The sequence below is a fragment of the Salvelinus alpinus genome, chromosome 37, assembly GCF_045679555.1.
Source record: "Salvelinus alpinus chromosome 37, SLU_Salpinus.1, whole genome shotgun sequence".
Lineage (NCBI taxonomy): Eukaryota > Metazoa > Chordata > Actinopteri > Salmoniformes > Salmonidae > Salvelinus > Salvelinus alpinus.
In genome coordinates, this window is record NC_092122.1 from 14,348,469 (window position 1) to 14,375,916 (window position 27,448).

Consider the following 27,448-nt stretch of genomic DNA (forward strand, 5'->3'; position numbering starts at 1 on the left):
ATTTTGGGTGCCGGTACTGTTTATATTTAAGTGCAGGAACTCCTCAATACTTTTGAGCTAATATTCTTTAAGAGCTGCAGGAACTCCTCAATACTTTTGAGCTAATATTCTTTAAGAGCTGCAGGAACTCCTCAATACTTTTGAGCTTATATTCTTTAAGAGCTGCAGGAACTCCTCAATACTTTTGAGTTAATATTCTTTAAGAGCTGCAGGAACTCCTCAATACTTTTGAGCTTATATTCTTTAAGAGCTGCAGGAACTCCTCAATACTTTTGAGCTAATATTCTTTAAGAGCTGCAGGAACTCCTCAATACTTTTGAGCTAATATTCTATAAGAGGTGCAGGAACTCAAGCAGAAGATGGTACTCCGTTCCGGTGAGCTCCTGCCCAAATCAAGTACAGCAATTAAAGCATTTTGCATATAAAGCCCATCAGAACTCTTTGCCTGTTCCCACAATAGTGAATGCACTGATTGTGCAAGCTAACCTAGAGTGTGTTAATATGGTTTTCTATGTACAGTGACATTGGGTGTGATGAATGGCATCTTAAATAGGATTTAACATGATTATAATAATCTAAAATGTTCATAAAACACTATACCACTGTAATGTACATCGCAAACTTCTAGTTCTTTATTCCCCATGTCTTCTAGACCCATTCGAGTGCACCAACCCCCATTGTTACTGTATGAAACCTCAGCTCGGGTAACAGAGGACTTGTGATGTGCTGTTGAGCTCATTGGAGTTGAAAACGACACAACCGGGTGCACAGTCCCAACATGGCCTTCTGCCAGGGCCCTTGCAAAAATGTCTGTTAATTATAATCCACATAATAATTCACATTTCCTGTTGCTGCAGGATTATTTTCCTGCTGTAGAAAACCGGCTCAAATGAAGATCCTACGGCTGTAGTAATGTGCCCAGGGAGAGAGGGGGGCTAGGTTGCTGCTCTGCTCCAGTTGCTGCTCAAACATCTCAAGACTGCATGGGACTAGAGGGGAGAAACAGAAACATACACTCTATGTGTGTTTTTAGTAGTGCTATGACAACAATCACAGGAGGGTCACAATAGAAGTAGTCAAATATGAAAATGAATGCTCCAGGAGTAACAAAACAATATGAGATAGAGAGAGATAGAGGTAAGTCATGTAACATACTGTAGAATCTCTTCTATGGCAGTCCCATGGCAACCCAGTGGAACGTATAGGTTGAACTGTGTGTGACGGCTGCAGAGGGTGATTAGGTTGGTAATTATCTGGCGTTCCCTAGAGACAGAGCTTCTCCAAGAGTCATGTCTATACAGTATAGTATGCTGGGTCCCATCCAGGTCCAGAGGTCAGCTCATAATGACTGTTTAGATGGGCTAGTAGGTGACTCATCATGCCAGTAAACACACAGGCTAATACATAACCTCCAATCAGTGCAGGAGAGCATGTTTGATGCAATCACATGCATGTACACTACAGTCATATAATTCTAGAATCACAGTATACTGTATGTACACATGCAAGCATACATTCACACTGTTCTATGGTTTCTCTGTCTTGAATCTCATGCTGTAAGAGCATTCATTGAATGCAGTGAGGGAGCTTTTTCAAACAGAAATTTGCAACCTGTAGCTCTAACTCCAAAAAGTTTTGGGACACTGTAAAGTCCATGAAGAATAAGAGCACCTCCTCCCAGCTACCCACTGCACTGAGGCTAGGTAACACTGTCACCACCGATAAATCCACGATAATTGAGAATTTCAATAAGCATTTCTCTACGGCTGGCCATGCTTTACTCCTGGCTACCCCAACCCCGGCCAATAGCCCCCACAGCTACTTGCCCAAGCCTCCCCAGCTTCTCCTTCACCCAAATCCAGATAGCTGATGTTCTGAAAGAGCTGCAAAACCTGGACCCGTACAAATCAGCTGGGCTAGACAATCTGGACCCTCTCTTTCTAAAATTATCCTCTGCTATTGTTGCAACCCCTAATACCAGTCTGTTCAACCTCTCTTTCGTATTATCTTAGATCCCTAAAGATTGGAAAGCTGCCACGGTCATCCCCCTCTTCAAAGGGGGTGACACTCTAGACCCAAACTGTTATAGACTGTTATATATCCATCCTGCCCTGCCTTTCTAAAGTCTTCGAAAGCCAAGTTAATAAACAGATCACTGACCATATCGAATCCCACCATACCTTCTCCGCTGTGCAATACGGTTTTCGAGCTGGTCACGGGTGCACCTCAGCCACGCTCAAGGTACTAAACGATATCATAACCGCCATCGATAAAAGACAGTACTGTGCAGCCGTCTTCATCGACCTGGCCAAGGCTTTCGACTCTGTCAATCACTGTATCCTTATCGGCAGACTCAACAGCCTTGGTTTCTCAAATTACTGCCTCGCCTGGTTCACCAACTACTTCTCAGACAGAGTTCAGTGTGTCAAATCGGAGGGCCTATTGTCCGGACCTCTGGCAGTCTCTATGGGGGTACCGCAGGGTTCAATTCTCGGGCAGACTCTTTTCTCTGTATATATCAACGATGTCGCTCTTGCTGCGGGTGATTCCCTGATCCATCTCTACGCAGACGACACCATTCTGTATACATCTGGCCCTTCTTTGGACACCGTGTTAACTAACCTCCAAACAAGCTTCAATGCCATACAACACTTCTTCCGTGGCCTCCAACTGCTCTTAAACGCTAGTAAAACCAAATGCGTGCTCTTCAACCGTTCGCACCAACCTTTCCTTCCAGTTTTCTGCTGCCAATGACTGGAACAAATGGCAAAAATCGCTGATGCTGGAGCCTTATATTTCCCTCACTAACTTTAAACATCAGCTATCTGAGCAGCTAACCGATCGCTGCAGCTGTACATAGCCCATCTGTAATTAGCCCTCCCAATCTACCTACCTCATCCCCATATTGTTTTTATTTACTTTTCTGCTCTTTTGCACATCAGTATTTCTACTTGCACATCATCATCTGCTCATCTATCACTCCAGTGTTAATTTGCTAAACTGTAATTACTTCGCTACTATGGCCTATTTATTGCCTTACCTCCTCATGCCATTTGCACACACTGTATACAGACTTTCTATTTTTTCTATTGTGTTATTGACTGTATGCTTGTTTATTCTATGTGTAACTTTATGTTGTTGTTTGTGTCGCACTGCTTTGCTTTATCTTGGCCAGGTCGCAGTTGTAAATGAGAACTTTTTCTCAACTAGCCTACCTGATTAAATAAAGGTGAAATTAAAAAAAAAAATTAAAAAAGGGAGGGACATTTAATTCCTGTCAAGAGCCACACCTTGGGACTTTGCGGGCTGATTAAAGCAAAACACAGCTAACCTTTAAATGCAATTAAAGTGAGATGCCAACTGGAAGCTAACCTATAGGTTGGGCAGGATGTTCACTTTCTGCTTCCTGTTTTTGTCTGTCTGTGGAGAGCAGAACCTCAGGCAGGATTTCTCTGGTTCTGGAGATAGGACCGGATGGAAGCAGAAAGGAGGGGGACAACACTGATTTAGTCATTGGTCTGCTGCTTGAGGAGTGGATTTGTCCTCCTCTCTACAATACTTGATGCCATTTCACTTCTGAATGACTGGCTGATTGAAATGCCAAAATGAATACTGCAGATGAGAGAAAGCACTTTTTTTTGCTAATTTCACACACCCTAATACGTTAGATTGGCTTTAAGAATGGGGCTTATTGATGTCACCAATCACACACATTCAGAACTCACCATTACTGTGCATATCAACCTTGAGTGAAAACAGGGAAACCAACAAGGCATACATGCCTTTTCTTGAGTATGATGAAATGTTTGAGGAGTTTTGCCTGTCCAACCCACAATCATTGATTTATTCCACAGTTCCTTGAATGGGTGTTGACAGTCTGTAAACCTGGCCTTGCCTTTGTATGACTCGGCAGCCTCCCTGAGGCAACCAACACTCCTCTCTGTCTGTCTCAAGACTGCTTCTAGCTGTCTCTTCCTCCAGGCCTGTGGTTGTTAATTATGGATTATGACCACGACGAGAGGTGGGTGATGGGGCGTGAGGCAGAGGCACTTCTGCATGAACAAAAACAAGCTGATTAAGCCTGAGGGAGCTGCGTCACGGGAAACACTGAGAGAAACGATGGGATCATTCATCAGAGAGAGTGACTGAGTGGGTTTCCCCTGAAATCAGCACTCCGGTGTCACCAGGCTCATCCATGACCTCCTCAACTCCACAGACACACTTGTAAGGTCATTCTCATCATCATCCTCCGTAGCCAGTTCATATTTGGCCCTGCTGTGTGTTTCTTGACCACTAGCTTGGTTTCCATCCAATTGGGGACAGATTTTCATGCCAAAATTCTAAAATCTGCATAAAAACATATGCATTTTCCCACCAGAGATGTGTTTCCATTAAACTGACTTGTTGCCGATGTTGCCGATAAGTCTGTGAGTGATGACATTGTGCAAATAAAAATACCTTTTGCGGTTACATTTCCATGTACCAAATAAAAGTCAAAATGGTTTCCATCGCATTTTCAACTCTACTGATGGTTTTCTCACAAAAAATGTGTGTGCACTCTGGTATTGGCGCTGTGTGCTCTCAGATACAGTGGGGTTATAGCCTACAAGGGATGAGATTATTATGGACGAAAGAGCAGCCAAGCATCGGTCATCATGTTACTAGAATAAGACCCTTGATATTCATTGGGAAAAAGCATCAAGTTCATCACCATGCACTTTCACCTCCCTGAGAAGTTCATCATAACTTATTTAATCTGTAGCCTAATAAACTGTATGCTTTCATGAGACTAGTGGGAGGACCACACACCATATCATCGCGTGACTCCAAGTTTACTTCCATATGACGGTTATTATTAAATTACATTTCTCACATAATTCGGTTTACAGACAAAAAGATCCCACCTTGTCTAGAGTATTATATTTTGTCGACATTTGGAAAGTTTACCGTCAACGTTTCTGTTTCCATCACAACTCTCAAGACATTTCTTATTCGACATGTACTTTACTCGCACAGAAAGGTTGGATGACTATGATGAGAGTGAAGCACTTAGCTTAAAGACACTGTTACTGTGGGTTTTAGGAGGATCAACTTTATTTTGACTATATACAGTATCAGAGAAATCATCTCTGTTTTGAAGGTTTCTTACTGGAGAAAGCACTTTCTACATGTATTGTAATTTTCAAGGCCAGTGCTATGTGTAATGTTCTGAGAAATGGTTCAATGACCATTACTGTAATCATACTATTTTTTGGTCCACCACATATAATGGCTTAATGGCAGCCTAGCAGGTATTACAAAGCCAACATTAGGTCTCCGTGGTCTATTCACCAACTGTAAGTACCATTAATCAGTGCAGCACCGTGACTTTCATTATAGCAATGGCTTTCATGGATGATAATAATATGCTATTTTCAATGATTACTTTTCAATGTTCATATGAAGAGTTTCATTCCAATTCCAAAATGCTAAAGTACCAGTCAAAAGTTTGGACACACCTACTCATTCAAGTTTTTTTTAAATATATTCTACATTGTAGAAAAATAGTGAGAATATCAAAACTATTAAATACCACATATGGAATCATGTAGTAACCAAAAAAGTTTTAAGCAAATCAAAATATATTTTATATTTTATATTCTTCAAAGTAGCCACTCTATGCCTTGATGACAGCTTTGCACACTCTTGGCATTATCTCAACCATCTTCACCCGGAATGCTTTTCCAACAGTCTTGAAGGAGTCCCCACATATGCTGAGCACTTGTTGGTTGCTTTTCCTTCACTCTGTGGTCCAACTCATCCACTACCAACTCAATTGGGTTGAGGTTGGGTGATTTTGGATGCCAGGTCATCTGATGCAGCACTCCATCACTCTCCTTCTTAGTCAAATAGCCCTTACACAGCCTGGAAGTGTGTTGGGTTATTGTTCTGTTGAAAAACAAATGATAGTCCCACTAAGCGTAAACCAGATGGGATGGTGTATCGCTGCAGAATGCTGTGGTAGACATGCTGGTTAAGTGCGCCTTGAATTCGAAATAAATCACTGACAGTGTCACCAGCAAAGCACCCCCCACACCATAACACCTCCTCCTCAAATGCTTCATGGTGGGAACCACACATGCAGAGATCATCCGTTCACCTACTATGCGTCTCACAAAGACACGGCAGTTGGAACCCAAAATCTCAAATGTGCACTCATCAGACCAAAGGACAGATTTCCATCGGTCTAATGTCCATTGCTTGTATTTCTTGGCCCAAGAAAGACTCTCTTCTTATTGGTGTCCTTTAGTAGTGGTTTCTTTGCAGCAATTTGACCATGAAGGCCTGATTCATGCAGTCTCCTCTAAACAGTTGATGTTGAGATGTGTCTGTCACTTGAACTCTGTGAAGCATTTATTTGGGCTGCAATTTCTGAGGCTGGTAACTCTAATGAACTTATCCTCTGCAGCAGAGTTAACTCTGGGTCTTCCTTTCCTGCGACAGTCCTAATGAGAGCCAGTTTCATCATAGCGCTTGATTGTTTTTGCAACTGCACTTGAAGAAACTTTCAAAGTTCTTGAAACTTTTTGGATTGACTGACCTTCATGTCTTAAAGTAATGATGGACTAAAGTAATGATAGACTGTCGTTTCTCTTTGCTTATTTGAACTGTTCTTGCCATTATATGGACTTGGTCTTTTACCAAAAAGGGCCATCTTCTGTATACCACCCCTACCTTGTCACAACACAACTGATTGGCTCAAACGCATTAAGACGGAAAGAAATTCCACAAATTTTAACAAGGCACACCTGTTAATTGAAATGTATTCCAGGTGACTACCACATATAGCTGGTTGAGAGAATGCCAAGAGTGTGCAAAGTTGTCAAAGGGTGGCTACTTTGAAGAATCTCAAATATAAAATATATTTTCATTTGTTTAACACTTTTTTGGTTACTACATGATTCCATGTATTATTTCATAATTTATGTCTTCACTATTATTCTACAATGTAGAAAATAGTAAAATGAAAGAAAAATCTTTTGAACAGTATATGTATCAATTTTTTGAAATGTTGGCAAATTAGTTTATTTTATCTAAAGAACTTCTGAAAGAGATGATTGTGTTTTCCCCATCTAGTCATGGCATGTGATTGTTAAATGACAGACATGTTTTTTTTTTTTTTTTTTTATCTATCACTTCATGGTTTCCATTCATACAAACAATCATATTTGTTGCAAAACGCTATATATCCGCCTCACTTTCAGAGACAAAATTAAGTAGCACTGCAAGGTTTTACACAGTCAAATCTGATCTTAATACCCTGTAGTTTTGTTTAAGCCTCGTCAGCCACCCGCCTCTGGGGCACCTTGGCAATTTATGAAGCCAGGTCAGTCAGTCAGTATAAATCACAAGCTGTCTCTGTCTTACCCACATCCTCCCAGCCAGGTCTAATCAGCCGCTGGACGCTACTCCAGCTCAAGAGTTATCTTCAGTCCTCATCCTCATTGACAATGCAGTGATCTTAAGCATTGGCAGGAATCTCGTATCTGACGTCACCGCCCCTGCCCCGCCATTGAAACCGGCGTGAAAGATTCCAGCCTCACACACTGTGTGCCGTTTTGAATCAGGTGTACTTCAAATGCAGATGGTTGGGTCTGTGTGGCTTTGAGTGGTCGTCCGGAGGGCAAAGAAATGACCACAATGTATTTTCAGACATCAAAACACATTCAGTTATTCAAACCATGCGCAGCCTGGCTGGGGCTAGTAGTGCTACAATACGGCAATTAGTTCCGTTCCACTGCAAAATCTTTCATCTTTAAGACATTTTTTAAAGAAAAGAGGCAGAGTTGGAACTAGTGAATTGTCCAAATTTTAATAAACTTCCTCCTCGCCGTTCTGTGAGGGTTGTTCGACACACCACCAGTAGAATAATTTGAAAATGAAACACAAAATGTCAAACTGCACCCCGTACAGACGCGTCGCGCTCCTAAGAATACTGAATTCTCCACAGAGCCTGTTAGCAGCAAGAGGTCTGCATGCACCCTGATGGTTCTCCAAACAGAACAAAATGGAGATTGAAATATGCAGTAACAGTAAGCACACATAACAAGGATGGAGAATGTAACCATACATAATAGAAAGGAGAAGCTGGCCTTCAGGCAGTTACAAGATCTCTGCTGTGAAAATGATGCCACCTCCAGGACTTTGACATGTACTAATGATCTTACTCCGATACAATACATGATACAATGACAACCTATTTCAAATTCTCCACAATAGCCTAACCTCGGGTTGTATTGTGTTCTAAATCTCGAAACAAATGTATTCTTTTATTCACAATAATCCAAAGAAATAGATATATACAATGGTACAAAGTAAGTTGGTTACAAGCTTGGTACCATACAACCCATAGATACAGGGCAGGTAGACCCACCTACAGTACCCACACCAGGCTCCACCCCAGGGCCCTTCTCTCCCAGCCCAGTAGCCTGTGAGACAGACAGTACGGTGTAGGGAGTTGAGGAGTGGACTGACTCCTTCTCTTCTCATCATCCTCATCATCATCACTGTGATCCTCCTCCAGTCTGTTGGGCTAATTTAATCCCCAGCTCTCTGGTGCCAGCTGCATTCTGTCCATGCCTGCGTCAAATAAACCAGATTAAAACAGCCTGATCTACGGTGCTCGAGGATGATGCGGTGTGTACGTAATAAGGAAGGCATGGTTGTCGTAGACAGCTGTTATTGATGAGGCATTACCTTAATGCAAAGTATTGCCTCTGAAATTAAGGAATTGAACATGATTTGAATACCTGAGACTGTTTTTCCGCATTACGATTTTGTATGAAAATTCACTCAAAACAACTGGTGTCTGGAATGGTGATATGGTTGAAATGATATAAATACTTGCTTTTGCCAGGTTCAGGGGCTTCAAATAATTTCACCGTCGGAGGTGTTTGCTTGTGCGAGTGTGTGTGCGTGTGTGGTGCTGGAAGAGATAATTAAGTTGAGTTCCATTGAGATCAAAAGGTGGTCCCAAATGTCATAGTGATTAGGTGGCTTTTATCTGGATGACATACATACTAATGGCTGTGTCTGTGTACATACTCTACCTGCATTTCAAACAAACCAGTTGGAGGTACTATATTTCCCCTTTCAATTCAACTAAATTATGTGTTAAGAGGCAGTGTTTTGGAATTGTGTTAAAGAAAACTATTACATGTATTATTAGGGAGTGGGGTCAGAGCTTGTCATGGCAAGCACACATTTCATACGGTTATGTGAAATAGCTTATTTTCTCCCCAATGCCCCTCAGTCTATTGCGTCATATCAGCAATCTCCCACATTCTCCTCCTCTTTGTATAAGCGATGAACTGTAAAAAGCATTTCTGGCAGTTAAATAGCAGAGATAGTGTGAACGAACGAATCAACTGCACTGGGCATCTAAATGCCAAAGCACTTCTCAAGCGGTGCCAAACTGAACTATCACTTCATATTTTAGATATAGGCCAATCTTACTCTTGATATCCCCACTCAGTATTCAGCTGCCACTTCATAGGACCATGGCCTTATGCCGTGCAGTTAGTTCTTGTGTGGACTGACTCCAACGGAGGCTGCTAAAGGGGAGGACGGCTCATAATAATGGCTGGAACGGAGCGAATGGAATTGCACCAAACACAGATACCTTGTGGTTGATGTAGTTGGTGCCATTCCACCGATTCGGATTACCACAAGCCCATCCTCCCCAATTAAGGTGCCACCTACCTCCTGTGACTGACTCCATGGAGGCGTAACAGCTTTCTGTTACCTTGGTTCTATTCCTCTTACTACAGTAATCAGATGGATAGTCTGTTGGTGGCATTGTGAACATGCTATTCTTATGTAGGTGTTATGCTCTATAGAACACTACACTACCCTTTCCCAACTGTTGACAAAGTCGTAGCGTGACAACAACTAAGAGACGACTAAATGATTGCAGATACATCTAACATATGATCTTATTAATCTAATTTCAAGTGAACAAATATACAACCTCTAATTATGTTTAATGTCTGGATGCAATCCATATCTGAATGGCTTAATTTGCCTAATTTGCTGTTCATTTAGCTTTTCACCATACGTAGTGGTGAACTCCTGAGGCAAAGACTCGATCTGGGTGAAGCCGAAGCAGGGCTGAGGTTCATACCTCCCATTTCACCCCTTGATCACTGTAGTACACTAGTGAGTGTTGCCTAGTAACCAGTGAAGCAGCTATCATGAAGTTAGCTTTTCAAAGAGTCACGCTTGTGGCATTTTTATTTGCTTTCCATGTGCCATCTGTATCCACATTAACATCAGAAAGGTCATCCTCTGCTTGAAAAACAATTATAGGGCATAATTACCAATCATTTTGGATTTTTAATGCAATAACAACTCAGATGACTGTATCCATATCTGTCCAGAAGGCAGGTTAGTCATTAGGCTCTGGGCTTGCTGTAACATTTTTATCCATCCATTGCTCCGTCTTTTACCTGCTTTGGCAACATCTGCTCTTGTTGATGCTTTCTTTTTTATTGAATTTGATTAGCTATTGAATCGGAAATCAATTGAGGTTGGATGTGATTTACATTATGACATATTTACATTACATTTACATTTAAGTCATTTAGCAGACGCTCTTATCCAGAGCGACTTACAAATTGGTGCATTCACCTTATGATATCCAGTGGAACAACCACTTTACAATAGTGCATCTAACTCTTTTAAGGGGGGGGGGGGTTAGAAGGATTACTTTATCCTATCCTAGGTATTCCTTAAAGAGGTGGGGTTTCAGGTGTCTCCGGAAGGTGGTGATTGACTCCGCTGACCTGGCGTCGTGAGGGAGTTTGTTCCACCATTGGGGTGCCAGAGCAGCGAACAGTTTTGACTGGGCTGAGCGGGAACTGTACTTCCTCAGAGGTAGGGAGGCGAGCAGGCCAGAGGTGGATGAACGCAGTGCCCTTGTTTGGGTGTAGGGCCTGATCAGAGCCTGAAGGTACGGAGGTGCCGTTCCCCTCACAGCTCCGTAGGCAAGCACCATGGTCTTGTAGCGGATGCGAGCTTCAACTGGAAGCCAGTGGAGAGAGCGGAGGAGCGGGGTGACGTGAGAGAACTTGGGAAAGTTGAACACCAGACGGGCTGCGGCGTTCTGGATGAGTTGTAGGGGTTTAATGGCACAGGCAGGGAGCCCAGCCAACAGCGAGTTGCAGTAATCCAGACGGGAGATGACAAGTGCCTGGATTAGGACCTGCGCCGCTTCCTGCGTGAGGCAGGGTCGTACTCTGCGAATGTTGTAGAGCATGAACCTACAGGAACGGGTCACCTTGATGTTAGTTGAGAACGACAGGGTGTTGTCCAGGATCACGCCAAGGTTCTTAGCACTCTGGGAGGAGGACACAATGGAGTTGTCAACCGTGATGGCGAGATCATGGAACGGGCAGTCCTTCCCCGGGAGGAAGAGCAGCTCCGTCTTGCCGAGGTTCAGCTTGAGGTGGTGATCCGTCATCCACACTGATATGTCTGCCAGACATGCAGAGATGCGATTCTTCACCTGGTTTTCAGAGGGGGGAAAGGAGAAGATTAATTGTGTGTCGTCTGCATAGCAATGATAGGAGAGACCATGTGAGGATATGACAGAGCCAAGTGACTTGGTGTATAGCGAGAATAGGAGAGGGCCTAGAACAGAGCCCTGGGGGACACCAGTGGTGAGAGCACGTGGTGCGGAGACAGATTCTCGCCACGCCACCTGGTAGGAGCGACCTGTCAGGTAGGATGCAATCCAAGCGTGGGCCGCGCCGGAGATGCCCAGCTCGGAGAGGGTGGAGAGGAGGATCTGATGGTTCACAGTATCAAAGGCAGCCGATAGGTCTAGAAGGATGAGAGCAGAGGAGAGAGAGTTAGCTTTAGCAGTGCGGAGCGCCTCCGTGACACAGAGAAGAGCAGTCTCAGTTGAATGACTAGTCTTGAAACCTGACTGATTTGGATCAAGAAGGTCATTCTGAGAGAGATAGCAGGAGAGCTGGCCAAGGACGGCACGTTCAAGAGTTTTGGAGAGAAAAGAAAGAAGGGATACTGGTCTGTAGTTGTTGACATCGGAGGGATCGAGTGTAGGTTTTTTCAGAAGGGGTGCAACTCTCGCTCTCTTGAAGACGGAAGGGACGTAGCCAGCGGTCAAGGATGAGTTGATGAGCGAGGTGAGGTAAGGGAGAAGGTCTCCGGAAATGGTCTGGAGAAGAGAGGAGGGGATAGGGTCAAGCGGGCAGGTTGTTGGGCGGCCGGCCGTCACAAGACGCGAGATTTCATCTGGAGAGAGAGGGGAGAAAGAGGTCAAAGCACAGGGTAGGGCAGTGTGAGCAGAACCAGCGGTGTCGTTTGACTTAGCAAACGAGGATCGGATGTCGTCGACCTTCTTTTCAAAATGGTTGACGAAGTCATCATTATATTACATATAGACACACGTACATTTAGTAAATGTATATTTCTACTCACTTCTTTGGTTGCCCTCTCAACCAAAATTACCTAAACAAATGAACAGCTCCACTTAACTCATTTAAATATAACTTGCATAGTTTCAGAGCATACGGTTGTAGTTGGATTAGCATTTCATATTCTGTCAGACAAGCCGAAATATGTCCATAGGGGTGGCTGGACAAAAGCTCTCCAGTGTGAAGAAAAGCTTGAAATGGAATTACCATCACTCAAATCAAAGCCTGTAACATCGTATTATCACACATTTAAATACCCCGAATGCTCTCCCATCATGAAATAATGATTTCCATTGAGACTTGTAGAGAGAATGAGCCAAATATGAGTCAAATTAGAAGCAATGCAGAATGTGTTGTCCGTGATTATTCCGCAGGTGGTGATCTTGCACCTGCAAAAGCCAAATAATGCTTTTTGAATGCATGATTATCCAGCGTGTGGATTCAGAGTGCTGTCATTCAGCTCAAAATTGCTCACCCAGAGGATTCTATTGAGGTTAGATCAAGGCTGTGTGTTGCATTCCCAGCTGAATGAATGGTCAACTCTCAAACTGATGATTCATGAAAGTGTAACGCGGTACCATTCCCACAAACACACCGTAAGAGCTGATGGGAAAAAACGAACCAAAAATGCTGTTACAATATGAACAATGCAGTCCACAAACAATACACTTTTACACAACTTTACATTAGTGTGCTTCATACTGTATATCAAATGCATCAATAATCATGAGAATTTCTACCCAAATAGTTGATTACGTTCTAATAGATTGCTAATGTGGCTCAAGATGAACTAATATTAGCCAGCACAAACAGTGGAGCTAGGCTACGGCTAATAACGTCATATTACTAGCAGACGTCAGAACATCGATATCCGTTCAGTACACGTTCGAAAGAATTAGAAAGATTTGAAACAAGCCCAATATTGGAAGACAGTGAATACCTTGTTCTCTTTCTATCTAGGTATTAAGCTTGACGTTGTTTCTTGGATACTTGAACAACCATAACAAAAAGCTATTTTCCTTTTTCTCTCACGCCCGTTTCCCATATACCCATTGCGCGTAAAACAGAGAAGGCAAAGAACCTGCTGTCAAAATAAAAGTCACACTAAACTGTCAAATATACAGTGAGGAGTGAAAGCTCGTACAAAAAGACAAAAGTCAAAATATAGAGCAGACATTGTGATCTGACACTCGTTTTAAGGGGTTCATTTAAACTGTGCTCATAAGAGAGAGAGAGAGCATCCAAATGTAATCCACTCGGTGGAGAGGGTCATTTCTACACACGTTCCTTCATCTGTCCAAAAGTAGATTCCCAGTAGTCGCCAGTCCTAGCTTGGTACCAGTTTAGTAGACAGGTCATCTTAATTTAAACAATAGATAGATGATCTACTATGTATCTAAGGCGGTGGGTGGGTCTTACTGTACTACAAGTGTATTGTCATAGTATCTACTGTATGATTCTAGCTTATCTTTGTTTATTTTGAGTGAGACTGCGTTGGCTTGATGTTAAGTAGGTTGTGATGAGCAAAGGTGAACACTGTGTGTACGGCCATTTCCTCCACTCGGTCATGCAAGTATCCTCCAATAAATTGACCAAGACTTCACAATATGTCAAGTTTGCTTACGGTTTCTCGGTTCCTCAAGGGTATTGGAGGTGCCATGACCTCCAATACCCTTGAAATTCACTCCTGTACATCCAATATCATGGTGTTTACTGTATGTTTACTGTATTATGTACCGAACAGACAGGCCATTGTCGGAGGTTTGCTATTCACAGGCCGAATCCTAGTTTAGCTGTCTCTGTCAAGGTCAGACCACAGGAGAGGTGGGCACGACCGGCCAGCCTGCCAATGCTGTGTCATCATGAGGGGCATCCAACTGAATGTAATTACACTGCCTGATGATTCAAGTGCTCAGTGCTGGCTCCAGAGGCGCGTACACGGTACCCTGCTCTAAACCCTGCTCTTTTTATAGACCTAGTTCTTCCCAAAATTCATGCACTCCTCATCCCACTGTGCCACCATGTCTTACATTGGTCTGCCTGTGGCAATATGGACATTTGCTGCTATTATTCTCTGTTAGATTGAACAGTGATTGACAATCTAATAGATTTTCTAATGGATCCAATACTGACCACTTTTCTACATGCTGATGTGAGGAGAAAGCCCAAATGAGCCACCAGAATGATAACCCGAGACGATACTTTATCTTCCGCCTCAGTTCCTTCTACCTCATTAGTTCTGCTTAACTACGTTCATACGAGGCGCCCACGCTCCTTCAGTTTAGTTTTGTGGAGCTGCAATAACGTGTGAAGGTGGGCTGTCTGCTGTGATTGCTACCTGCTGGCTCTGTCAGGAGAAAACAGCTGTAGGTTTGATGCCTCAGTGCTGCATCATCATCAGACTCTGTCCTGATCAGTCAGGATTCCCTCCCCCAGCATGGTTCTAAGACAAATTTTCAAACCCCAGTTTACACCTTAGATATTTTAAAGGTGCTTCCTGTTTCGATTTTAGATTTACTGGTAAAGGCTTCGGAGTTTTGCTTATTAGCAACAACAACAAATCCCACCCTCCAGTATGGGCATGGGTCAGTGGACGTATAAGACTTGGAACTGAAGGATGCTGGATGATACTCATTTCTAGAATCAAAGTGACAGGCCTGTTCCATCAATGTATGCTCTTTTAGGTCCAACCAACCAGACACCAATAAAGTCCCCCAGTCTCCTAGTGTCCTTTACATTCCTGTCATCTATCCACATCACATTTACATATATTGATTTATGATTGTCTGTCTGTCTGTCTGATCCACTCACCTAAGTAAATGGATAGAAATTCCATTTATTGTGAGATGTCAATTAGCTTCAGACACAGCAATTTGGGACGCTTTCTTCTTCTCAGCATCTGTAGCTGCATGGTTATCAATGGTGTTTTGATATCAAGGGAGAGAGAGAGATGTTGACTGACAGGTCTGGCCAATGCTCGCGCTACCAGATCATAACTGACGGCCAGCTTCTGTGGGAGAGAGAAAGACAAGAACGAAGGAAAATAAAAATGAAGTGTTGCAGTAGCATATAATTATCCTACCAGCTTCAATAGACTGTTGAATTGAATTTGGCCAAACTTTCTGTGGCTCGCCTTGCCTCCGTATTAATAAATGATTGTTGTTACAATTATCTCTATTCAGCCTGCCTGGCAAACAAAGAGGCCATTTAACAGAGTGAAAGTAATTATGTTATTTTCAGGCAATGAGTTATTGGAGGACAATGACTATTGTTTGTAGTGTTGGGAGGACTACCATAGAGTGTGTCCGTGGGGGCTGTGTCGGTGAAGATTTAGCATTTTGAGAGGAACGAGGGGGCCATGGGATGGAAGTTCCATTTACCAGAGGCTGCAATGAACCTGACTCCAATTGGGGACAAAATCTCAGAGCCAAATTGAAAGGGCAGTCCCACTGACTTCGACATTTCCTCTGGTTTTCTCATTGAACTACTGTAGCAACAACTATCGGTCTTGAGGCCTCTTTCAGCTCTCTCAAAAACAAGTAATTACGTCAGGTAAATAAAGAGTCTGTCTCTGTAATCACACATCTCCATGTGTAAGTATTAATGCATCGCTCACACTGCATTCTAAACCAGCCCCAGACAATCTTTGTCAACAGCAGATCAACAAAAAATTTGCTAACGGCCTTCATTGCAGAGAGGATCATTTCCATCCGGAGCCTGTTGAAAACGAGACCCTGGTGGGACGACGCCATCCGTTATAGCCACATCAAAATGAAAGTTGCCCCGTGTGAAAGGGATTGGCAGAATAGAGGTTGATCATAATTGCCTAGTTCGCGAGGGCCCGGGCAGATTTCCTCTGCCAAATCTATTCTTCCAATCCAAATCTATTCCTCCAATCCACATCTGTCTCCGATCAGCTTGTTCTCAAGGCTGCGTGGTGTGATGATGCTGCTGGCTTCAGGGGGGAGGGAGGCAATGGAAAGACTTCATTCTGCCTGCATGGCTTCCCTATGGAGGAACACTGAGATTTTCAGATTGATGAAAGCTCGCCTCCTTTCCCTGTCAGGGGCAATATCTCCATGCCAGATATTGGCTCTGTGTTGTTACCACTAAACATTATTCCTCCCCCACTAGCCCTCTTCACTGGTTTCTATTAAATACATATTGTCAAATAAAATCTATGTCGTCTGGCCATCCGTTGTGTATTAATGTTCTCTCATAATTGCATGTGGACATGTTGCGGTTGTGTTAATAGCCATTAAATGTGTAAGCCTGTGGCAGAAGATGAATGGATCCTAAAGACATTGTTGCCATGAACAGCAGGATGGACAGCTGTTCCCTTCCATGACAGTCATTTAACTTTGAGGAGAACCTGGGATAATCACTTGATATATTGGGTGTGTTTGTGCAGAGACACTTGCGTCACATGGTACATTGGAGGAATAGGAGGCAGTAAAGTGGTTTAATCCTTAATAACGTTAATGGAGTAAGGATTTTTACTTCCGTAGTTGTTTGCCAGCAAATGCCATGTGTTCGTTTTAAAAACATTTTTTAACGTGCATTTACACATAACTAATATTGAACTATCATTGACTTTTGGAATTGAAAATATTTCCTTTGGTTGAGGTTTTCAAGCATTGGTTATTGCCTACACTTCCCCACCTTCTCCATGCCCAATCAAAATCATGGTCACCAGTATAATGGCTCAGAAGTCCAAATTAAGTCCTACCTGAGTGGCCTCCCACCAGCACTCCCTCTCCCTCTCCCCTCTCCGCCCCAGCCCAACCCCGTCCCCATGTCTTTGATGTCTGGAGTAATTAGCCCTCACCTGTGAAGTAGAGAGGGGAACCAAGGCACCTCCGTGCAGCACTCCATTTTTCCTGGTAATGATGCTAGTTTCTTCCAGGCAACGTTCCAGCACATTGCCTATTAAATGTGGTGAAACGTGCAGCCCAGACTTCCACAGCGGGACGGCCCGACAGGAGAGATACCTACCTGCAGGATTTTATTAGCCTCCTTGCTATCTCCTCCTCACAAGACTGACCTGAGAAAGGTCAAGCGCAAATGCTTTCGGATGTTGATTCTTCCTCGCTGTGGATCAATTTGATTTGCGAGCACCATTTTGGCAAAGAGAAAAATGGGTACACAAATTATGTGCCCACAAATAGAGGCTGTTTTAATACAAAAAAATTGCTAATAATCCAGCAATGGTACATTGCACTGTATGTAACTCAATGCTGAATGATATTACTCCATGGTGCCTTACAGTGGTAATGCTTATCTGGTAATGCTTGTTCTTCATGGCAGATGTACATTGTCATTACCCCCACTTACTTTGATTAAAAAGCCATCTTTACACAAAGGGGGGCAATGTAATACCTCACCCCCATTGATTTTATGAAGCTTGTTGCTGCATGCCAGAATGGCAATAAAGCCTCTACACTGTGCCAATGTCAGTCCACACCTCTGACAAGTTTGTATATTAAATGCCTGCTAGGGGATTTAGCTTAATGTAAAGACATTAAGATGGTCCTTCATTTATTTTGAGGGGAAGGGTTGGGAGGGCTGGGCAAGAGAGTAATTGTGAGATGTTCCGTAGGGTCCATTGGATTGTGAATAAATTGTACAACCTTGTATGAAGTCTTAGCCATTTGATAAACACACAGCCTTTTCCCTCACTGAGCAAAGGATAGGTGGGTTAAATAAACCACCATTTATGAGAATGATTCCAATATCATCAGTATGATAATTGGTTTCTTCTGCTCTGCCACGAAGAAATGCTGTTCGCTGACCATTATTCTAAATTGCAATGAACATCACGGAAACAATGTAACACGGTATTTTGACCTCTTTGCATCAGACCATTGTTTAGCTAACTCCCACACACACTGAGCTTTTTGTTGTCACTTGCTTGAGCTCGTTCAATCGATAGACCACGCAAGGCCGTGTCACATTAAAGCCAGATGTCTCCATTGAGATCAAATGGGCTTCTTGGCCTTTGTATGGAAAACACTCCAGAAGACACATGTGATGAACCTGCCCTGTCAGGGCAGCAGAGTGGACTAGTGGTCAACATAGTACATCTGCTCCCTAGACAGTCACAGACAGCCATGGATTGTCTCGAATGCTGACAATTCTTGGTTCCCAGAAGGTTTCAGGTAAGAATAACATGCCACTACCTCTTTTTTTGTCCAGTTTCTTCGTTTTCTTAGACAGTAACTCTCTTATAATCTGAACGTTAGGAACGTTCTTCCTCATCTCCTTGCAGTCCACCTCTATGACAGCGGCGCACCCTGCCTGGCTGCATCTGCATCAACGTAGGATGCATTGTAAGTGTAAAAGGGTTGGTCATTGTCGCATGCTACTTTAAAGCCTGTCATAGAGCCGGCTCCCTCTGTGCTCAGCCACGGCAATGAATTAGAGACATGAAAGGTGGAGTAACATTTTGTGAGGTGAGCTCAAAAGTTACACATATAACCTAGCTGGTAATCAAAGGCCAAACCAGTGTAATCAAATGGCAGGAAGGGACAGAGTAGATGGGAATTCAGGAAGTGATTACTTACCTGCAGCAGTACTTCCGAGGGCAAGAGAGAACTATGAACGACATAGGCAATCAACAAAATTGTGTTGAAAATGTGTCTCGAAAAGGTTCACGATTAATAATGGCGGAGTTCGTTTGGCTGAGGTGTGCAACCTTGCGTAAAAGGACGAACCTGTTGACATCAATTATGAAAGGCGCAAATCTATCCATTAACTTGAGAACTTTGTAGTTTATATTCATTTAATCCTGTTCACACTTCCACTGTGGTACTGTAGCTCTTAACCCTGTCAACAGATCCCTTTCTCTCATTTCAGCTCATATTCCCCAGTTCAATGCTATGCCTCCAAGGGCTGAATTTGCCACATACCTCATTTAGAGCTTCTGTTAAACTTCTGAAATACTTGGATGAAGGACCATACAAGCTTAATATTAAAAATGCATCAGAACTTCTAAATGAATAGTGATTTGACTGCTCTACAGTTCAACTGAGTTGTATATAGCCAAACTCTAGCCTTATAGAAAGGTTACCCCTGGCTTTCTCTGGCTTGCTGTACTATCAGTATGCTCCAGAGAGTACCAGCATGCCACAGAGCCAGTTAGTCTGACAGAACCAGTCCAACTAACAGAGGGAGCCAGAGGGAAGGTGCTGTATGTGTCAAGCGTAAATACCAAACTCTGATCAAGCCAATCATGGCACCCTGCGGGCATCATCTGATTGGCTTGGCCTTGCGTCAGGGAACACTCTCTCCCCCAACGGCCATTACAGAATCCCATCATGGCCAGAGTCATTTTCTCTCTCTTGATTTCTGGTTCCAGTGAGAAATCAAGTGTGTGATCAAACTAAATGCTACTTGTTACATTTAAGCGGTGTTGACTTCTAAATGCCTTCTGTCTGGCCGAACTGGGCTCTTATGTCTGCCGAGCTGGGCTCTTATGTCTGGCGAGCTGGGCTCTTGTGTCTGGCCGAGCTGGGCTCTTGTGTCTGGCCGAGCTGGGCTCTTCTGTGGCCGAGCTGGGCTCTTCTACAGGCCTGCAAATGGGGAGGAAGGCCTGGGGAGTGGGGAGGCAGGCCTGGGGCGTAGGGAGGCAGGCCTGAGGAGTGAGGACTCTTCTTGGATAGAGGTCGGTCCCTCTGCTTGATGTACAAAGAGAGATCAACAGGGAATCAGGAGGAACAACACTTCTGCTGTTTTGTTTATAGTTAAAATGCGTTGCCCAAATTAATGTTATTTTTGTAAATGGCCTCCATTGCCAATCAGTGCAATCCACATTGCATCTATAGTAGATTAGAGACCCTTGTCGATTAGGATTTGGGCTGGGGGTTGTGAGGGAAATGCAAATGGATGATAATTGAGACGATCATCTGATGAACCTCTGAATCCATTAGATAACTAAGCACCAGTAGATCACTGATGAAACTCTTCCCCAATGAAAGAGGTCTCCTCCACTGGGGGTGTGACAAAGGGACTTGCTAATGGACCTCCCTTAGCACAATCATGCTGTTAGTCTATTGCTCCCCCCAACTGAAACCAAAACTATTGAAGACCTTCTGTTGTTGTTCGTGTCGAGTTTGTCATCCTGTTGGCTCTATAGTGAATTACATAGTACCGTTCCACAGACGTGGCAAAATCTAAAATCTGAACATGCAACAAGCAAAGAAAGATCAATCCTCCACTGTGAAGTGTATAGCCCTCAGCAGTGGATCAACGCTGCTGTTTCGCGTTTGAGGGCGTAAAGCACCTTTAAAACATTAAAACGGATAGGCCATTAGGGAAGATGGTGCCTGGTCCCAAGAAATCACACACACACACACACCCTCTCATAGAACAGCTATTTTTAGACCTGGCTCGACACCCTCAAATGAGCCATATCTTGTGCTCTGCTTAGCCAGGTCCTTATTTGGAAAAGCAAAGAGTCAATGAATGCCAATGAGGCTGATCTCCCTGGGCATTTGAGTTCTATTCTGGGACGATAACTACCTATGGGCTGCCTCCAAGGGGGAGAGCGAGCAACCTCATGTTTATTTCCCAGCCCTTTATTTTCTCCTATGCCGGAGAATGATTTGTCTAATCTCTCATGAAATACATTTTTAGTGGAGGAACGGCGGTGGCGACGCTCAAAGCCCTCCTGCTGGGACGCTCACAAATATCATTGGCTAATTAATGGCTATTTACATCTCAGTCTCCTGGAGCAGAATGGACCCCCTATGCTATTTATTCTCAGCCATAAAGAATCATAAAACAAGAAATGCTTTTTTCTCCTTCATCTACATGGAAACAGAGAGACGTATTAATTTTTGTTTTGGAGAGAAACTGGAATTCCACTTTGGTAGTCTACATAAGCATTCAAGCGGCAGTTCTTGAGGAAGTTCTAAGGAGGAGAAACTTAAAAATATTCAGCAAAGTGAATCTTAAGGGGGTTTCAGAGATTGTTGGAATCTGTTTCAAATGTTAATCACCCCTAGATACCCCTGTCTGAAGAGAAGGTGCTGTCAGTGAGGTTTAAAAGAAGCTTGGAGATGTGCCAGGTCTCTGTCCTGTTAGATGTCATGTTTCCACCCTTCCACACTCTTCCACACACCATGGACAGCCAATTAGAGGAGAGTTCTGTCCATAAGCCCCAGCTATGTCAGAAGTATGACCAGTGACAAGGTGTAATGAGACACATGGCCTTTCACTGGTGACATTAGTCAGCCTAAGAACAACCACAGCCACAATGACCGACCGAGTTCAACTTCTGCACACCCGGATGATCAAAGAGCTCCGTTTCTATTGAAGCACAGAATGTAATCGCTTGACACCCTCTACCAAAGGTAACAAACAACTTTCAGGATGGTTACCCCTCAAGGCCTGTTTCTCATCAAGTGTTTGCTGTGCCCAATGGAATCCCGCAGTAAAGGATGCCAATTCTTTCCCTCAGGTGGAGGAGAATGGTCTTCTGCTCCGGGTCCACGGGGGCCTGTTGGGCTGCATCATCAACCTAAACAACAAAGGGCCGTACTGAGTTCCTGGGATCATTATTCTCTCATGAATTACCCACAACCCCCCCAAAAAACTCCTTCCCAAGGCCGTGAGGCGGCACACCGTCGGTGGGTTATTGTGTTTCTTCACCGACGAGGATGATGCTCATGGTTTATGCATGGGGGCATTTTCTCTTTGAAACACAGAGAGACAGAGCAGCGTGAGTGGTGCCATAGAGCCTGAGTGAATGCTTAGAGATCTGTTTATTGACATCTGGTTGTTTTCTATTCTTCTCTGTAATCCATGGCAGCCCTGGTTGTTGTTATCATCTGAACCTGGTTGAGTGGCTGGGATCCATTTAGTTTCTTTGTGTGTGCTTCATTGTCTGCCATCTGCCTCCTGAAAATTAAACCACCATGTCAATTTCTGTGTCCTTTTGTTCTGGCACAGATCACTCGCACCCACCCTGAAATGGGAAATGGATGTGACTTACATGTTTAGGACTGCGTGAGGTTTTGAAAATAATGAAATGTATTTTATGTTAGTATCTAAGAGGGTGGTATTGTTATAAGAATATGTAGCTGTAGTCAACTTTTCAAAATAAAAGTGTTCCATTTTGATGCACTGAGTGCTAAACCGAGTGAAATGGAATAATGTTCTGGCTGCAACCATGCCATTAAGGGAGGAAAAATGGATTTTGTGAAAAACAACCAAACGACAAAGAGGTAGAAAGGTTATTTTAAAAAGCCTCCCATCTGTCCATTTTATGGCTCCGAATCTGTCAGTACTTCTAAATGAATAGGGTCACCTCTACGTCAACATTGTGAAGTAAAACCCAGTAATATGCCTTCAGTAAAAAGCTACAATACTGCCACTTCAGCTATCTTTGGCTTTATCCAACACTTACTGAATCAGGAGTGTATTCACAGCTCTTAGTTATCACTCACTGGAGTTTGAGTCATGTGAGCGCATCATCACTAGGCTGTGAAAGGAAAATGTCACCTCCACAGGAACAGGATGGAGAGGAGAGGGGCCTCTTAAGTGGAAGTACGTTGTCGTCAATGCTTTCCAAAAACAAAACCCGAATTAATCACAAAGGTTGTTTGCTATCACGTACAGGCTTTGGCAATTCAATCACACCAGGGCGCCATTAGTGCTGTTGCCAAGTTTGAAAAAAGTACAAAGATGGAAACAAGTATGAGGTCAATAGTGATGTCATACATTTTGGCATGAAGAGGATCTCTATGGTTGAACAACCTTTTCTTCAATTCACTGATCATTGTTTGTCTTTCATCAATCCACATCCAATTTAAAACCAACCCCAGTAAAATAAGTTAAATGTCTGACAGAAGCTAAACTGGATTTATTGGCTAATAGTTGTGATATACTGTACAGCTTCTGGTTGAAGGCCGTGGGCAAGGTGCATTTTGAGAGTACAAGCGGAACCACAGTGGCACAGTTACAACTCTATTTTCAACAGAATTGTTGACTCAGCCAAGTCATGGCACAAATTGGATCTTCCACAGAGCCAAGCTTGTTTGATCAAGTGATCTGTGACACATCATGCTGGGAAGGTTTTTGTTTAAATCAGTGCTGTCTATTACATAACCCATTATGAAGTATGATGTTGCTTATATATGGATGCTCTATAAAGCCTTTATACGGTAGTTATCTTGTCTCAGTGTATGCATATTCATGTGCATCTACAATGACTTTAAAAGCCACTTGATAATATTCAGAGCTCCTAAATATGTACATTTTACAGACTCTTAAAAAAGCAATACATGACTAAAATGGAAATGTGTCAACTTTTCTAAACGGGCAACTTGTTTTTGCAACTGCCACATGATGAATCTAGGGCATGATGATGAATGTACCTTTTGCATAATGCAATAGTAATATGAAGGAGTAGGGAGCGGAACTTTAGTCTGACAATGTTAAAAAGATCCGTTCTAGGGCGTCATTTTTGACAGCATCCTTACAAGTCACCATCTTTTCACCTCCACTGTCTGTCAGATTGACAGGCCAGTAAAACAAAGCTAAATACGTTCTATTTTTCACAACATACCCAACATATACACGTGGTAATCTCATTTCTTCTCCACATTTAAATCCAGTTAATGACATGGGAGTGCATTTCCATGACAAAGTAGCTGTTCACGTCTTGAAACACCATGTTGCTGTCCATGGTGCTGAATTCACATAGGTAGCATACAGTCTAGTTGTCGGAAAACGATGTAAACAAATCAGAACCGGCTACCTTTACTGGGCTACCTCTATAAATATACAAACAACTGACTTTCGTTCATTAAGATACAATAATAGGAGTCATACCATATAGGCTACCATATGACTTGTGCAATTACGCGATTCACATAGAGAAGGAGAAAGAGAAACATCTGATCATTGGTTGAATACTATTCGGCAGTCTGTTGCCAGACGTGGGCATAGTCACTGCACTAGTCTATGGATCTTATGGCTGGATTCGATTATCAGTTACATCCGTGGATTTAGTAGGTGAGTAACTCATCCTTTTGATGTGTTAGTTGAAACAAAATCTAGCAACATTGTGAGAAAATGAAATATATATTTTGCCCATTCATTTTGAAGGACACGTGCTTATTTGTCGGCCACGTTGCTGTGTGTTGCCGCTTGATCTATGGGTGTTCTTTTGTTCATGGTTGAAGCGATTATTGCATATACATAAAAATACTATACAATACTATACATACTTAACATTAGATATCCTTCGTTTTCGAGACAGAATAAGCGTGTTCTGTAAAGGAAGCATCTTTGATTGACTTGGCAATGAGCCAATCTCTTATTGGAAGTTGGTTGGTGCTGTACAGTAATTTAACCAAATAGAAAGTCAATTTGAGCGAATTAGTGGTTCGTTTATTGGCAACAATCTGACAATAATTTAGGTAAAAAATGATAACCTTCCCTGTTCCGTGGTAAGAACAATGAAATCGCGCTTGTTTTCTTGGTTCGCTTTTTAAATATTGTAGTTTAGAGACATTTGCATTCGAATGTGTTTAGAAGCCTTAATACAAAGATTGAAATAGTGATGATGGTTTATTTTACATTCAGTGCATTTCCATGATCATAGTTTATGGTTGAAAATAGAGGCATGAATAGCCTATGCCATATATACGATATATATATACTATGCCATATATACTATATATATATATACTATGCCATATATACTATATACAGCTGCATTCCCCAACTGGCGATTTTATTTGACCAGCAAATCAGCTCCAAGGGATTCGAATTTTGGAAATCTGTTCCAAAGTATTCCCATGCATAACACAAATATGGGATCTATTCAAATGTAAGAAATGTTTATAATTATTATGTTCTAGTAACATATTATGTCTGTTTTGGGCTTCTTGCGGGCCATTTACAAGTTATTATGTTCTGGCCCCTTGACCATCCAAGAGAAAATCGTCCCGCAGCTGAATCTAGGTGATGATCCTTGCTCTACAGGTCAAAATGCTTCTCTCAGTAGGTTTGTGTGTCGGCTTCAGCAACCTCCAACTATCAAGCTTTTCTTAATTACCAGAATCCATTTCTATGACCAAACCTCTCTGGAGTACAAACCTACTTCTTTCTCACTTTTAATTTGTGTGCACTTCTATGCACAGGTCCTTATTTGGTCATTCAGATAATAATAATGCCATCTTCCCTTTTCTGATCTGACTTGGTACCCCAGTATCTTAATTAACGGGTATCATATTGGCTCAATGTAAAACTCATGCATTTGGGCTATAGCAAAACTGTTATTCAAAACACAATGAATCAAATGTTCAGATTAAGGAAACAGTTATGAGGGCTACTGGGAGTCTAGGTTGGTCTGCTGTCAATATGGTCCTTCTCTGGACTAGTTTCTGTTCACATTGCTGTTTTACCGTGCTCACCTACTTCCCGCTGTGGAGTTTTAGACTTGAAGCAGAAGCTCCTATTCAGACAAGAGGGAGACTTCTTCCTTTGTGAGAAAACACACTCATAGTCATGTTTGAGTTCACTGAACCATGTGTTTGTTTTATGTTGCCTTGGCCTACTTTCACTCTTGTACAGTATGATTCTCTCTCTCCTCTTTGTGACTGCTGCTCTCTCCTGACCCTCATCTCTTTCTCTTGGATGGCCATAGGCAGTTCTGTCTTTATATTGAATGTGTTTGGACACGCATGCCAGATCTAATACCACTGTCTGTCTCTTTTGCAGTGAACCAGCCATAGGAAGAACAAAAAGGAATCTACACCAACTGAAGACGTTGTAAGTGTCTGATGACATTTTTCCTTGATTCAACATATAACATTTCACAAATTGTGTTGTGCTTGCAGTGGTATATATTTCTGGCAACACCATCCCATCCCAAATCTAATGAAACAACCTTCAACTCTGTCAATTTCGATTTTAAGATCAACAAATAACCTTAAATTCATTCGATTTTCATCTCTCTTATCAAACTTAAGAGAACAGATGAATACACATATAGGCCTACTCAATAAAGTATTATTTTTCAAATGATCTTTCTCAAAAGCCTTTATATATTGTTGCATGCAATAATCTGTACTCTTAATAATCATAATTATTGTTATTTTATTATATTTAAATTCTGCCGTCCCCACTGCAATTCCCCGATTTAGGAATACCACATGTTGCTCGACCTTTTGCGTGAATCACAAGTTGAAGTCAATGGGAGATTTATGCAAAATGTGGCTTATATGCTCTTACTGTATCTACATGCATTTAGCCTATAGCACCTGAGCAGTACACACACAGTGAGTTACTCCATGGGACATCTTATTGAAACATTTAATAAGCAGCTGACGCACATACTGTCACTCAACTTACCGTATCAAGTTAGTGAATTGACCAGGGAACCAGAATGCCTGATGTCCTCTGGTCTCGTTTGGGATGCAGACATTGTATTGCTGCCTGCTCTAATGAGATCTCTAGGCTGGAGAATCTAATATTCACCACCGACGCTACAACATGGCCCCCAAGTCAGTGGCTCTGAGGACTGTATGTTAATCCAATGGAGTGGAGTCATCTGTGATCAAGAAGAACTAGAGAGGCAATAGAATAGAGCCACACTCCAGAGGAGAATGTTCTGTAAGGGATCTGTTGTGTGTGTCATATTACCAATAGATGGCAGTGAAACATGATGACTTTTCTCTCCACAAGTCCTGATTTAGGATCAGTTTTTCCTTTTAGATCACAATGAATATGATTACAGGAACAGGGGAAGCTGATCCGAGATAAGCACTCTTATTCTGAGTCGCTTGACACATACGGCCCTTCGTCTTAACAGTAGAGTATGTATGTTTGCTCGTTTTTGCTGGTGGCTGGTGGCTGGTTTGGAAGGACAGACAGCTACAGTACAGAGACGAGTAATTAACGCTGCCTCATTTGACATGATGGAGTACCCAGTTCTCTCCTGTGGTGAATGGAGCTCC

General features: G+C 42.6%; 1 protein-coding gene across 3 annotated transcripts in view; it reads left to right on the top strand.

Moving 5' to 3' along the window:
* Positions 1–27,448, top strand: part of LOC139566023 (synaptotagmin-1-like) — a 203,621-nt gene that overhangs the window by 41,115 nt on the left and 135,058 nt on the right. For all 3 annotated transcript variants that reach the window (XM_071386834.1, XM_071386831.1, XM_071386833.1), the window contains exon 2: positions 26,211–26,261. The gene's annotated coding sequence lies outside the window, so the exon portion shown is untranslated. The remainder of the gene's footprint in view (positions 1–26,210; positions 26,262–27,448) is intronic.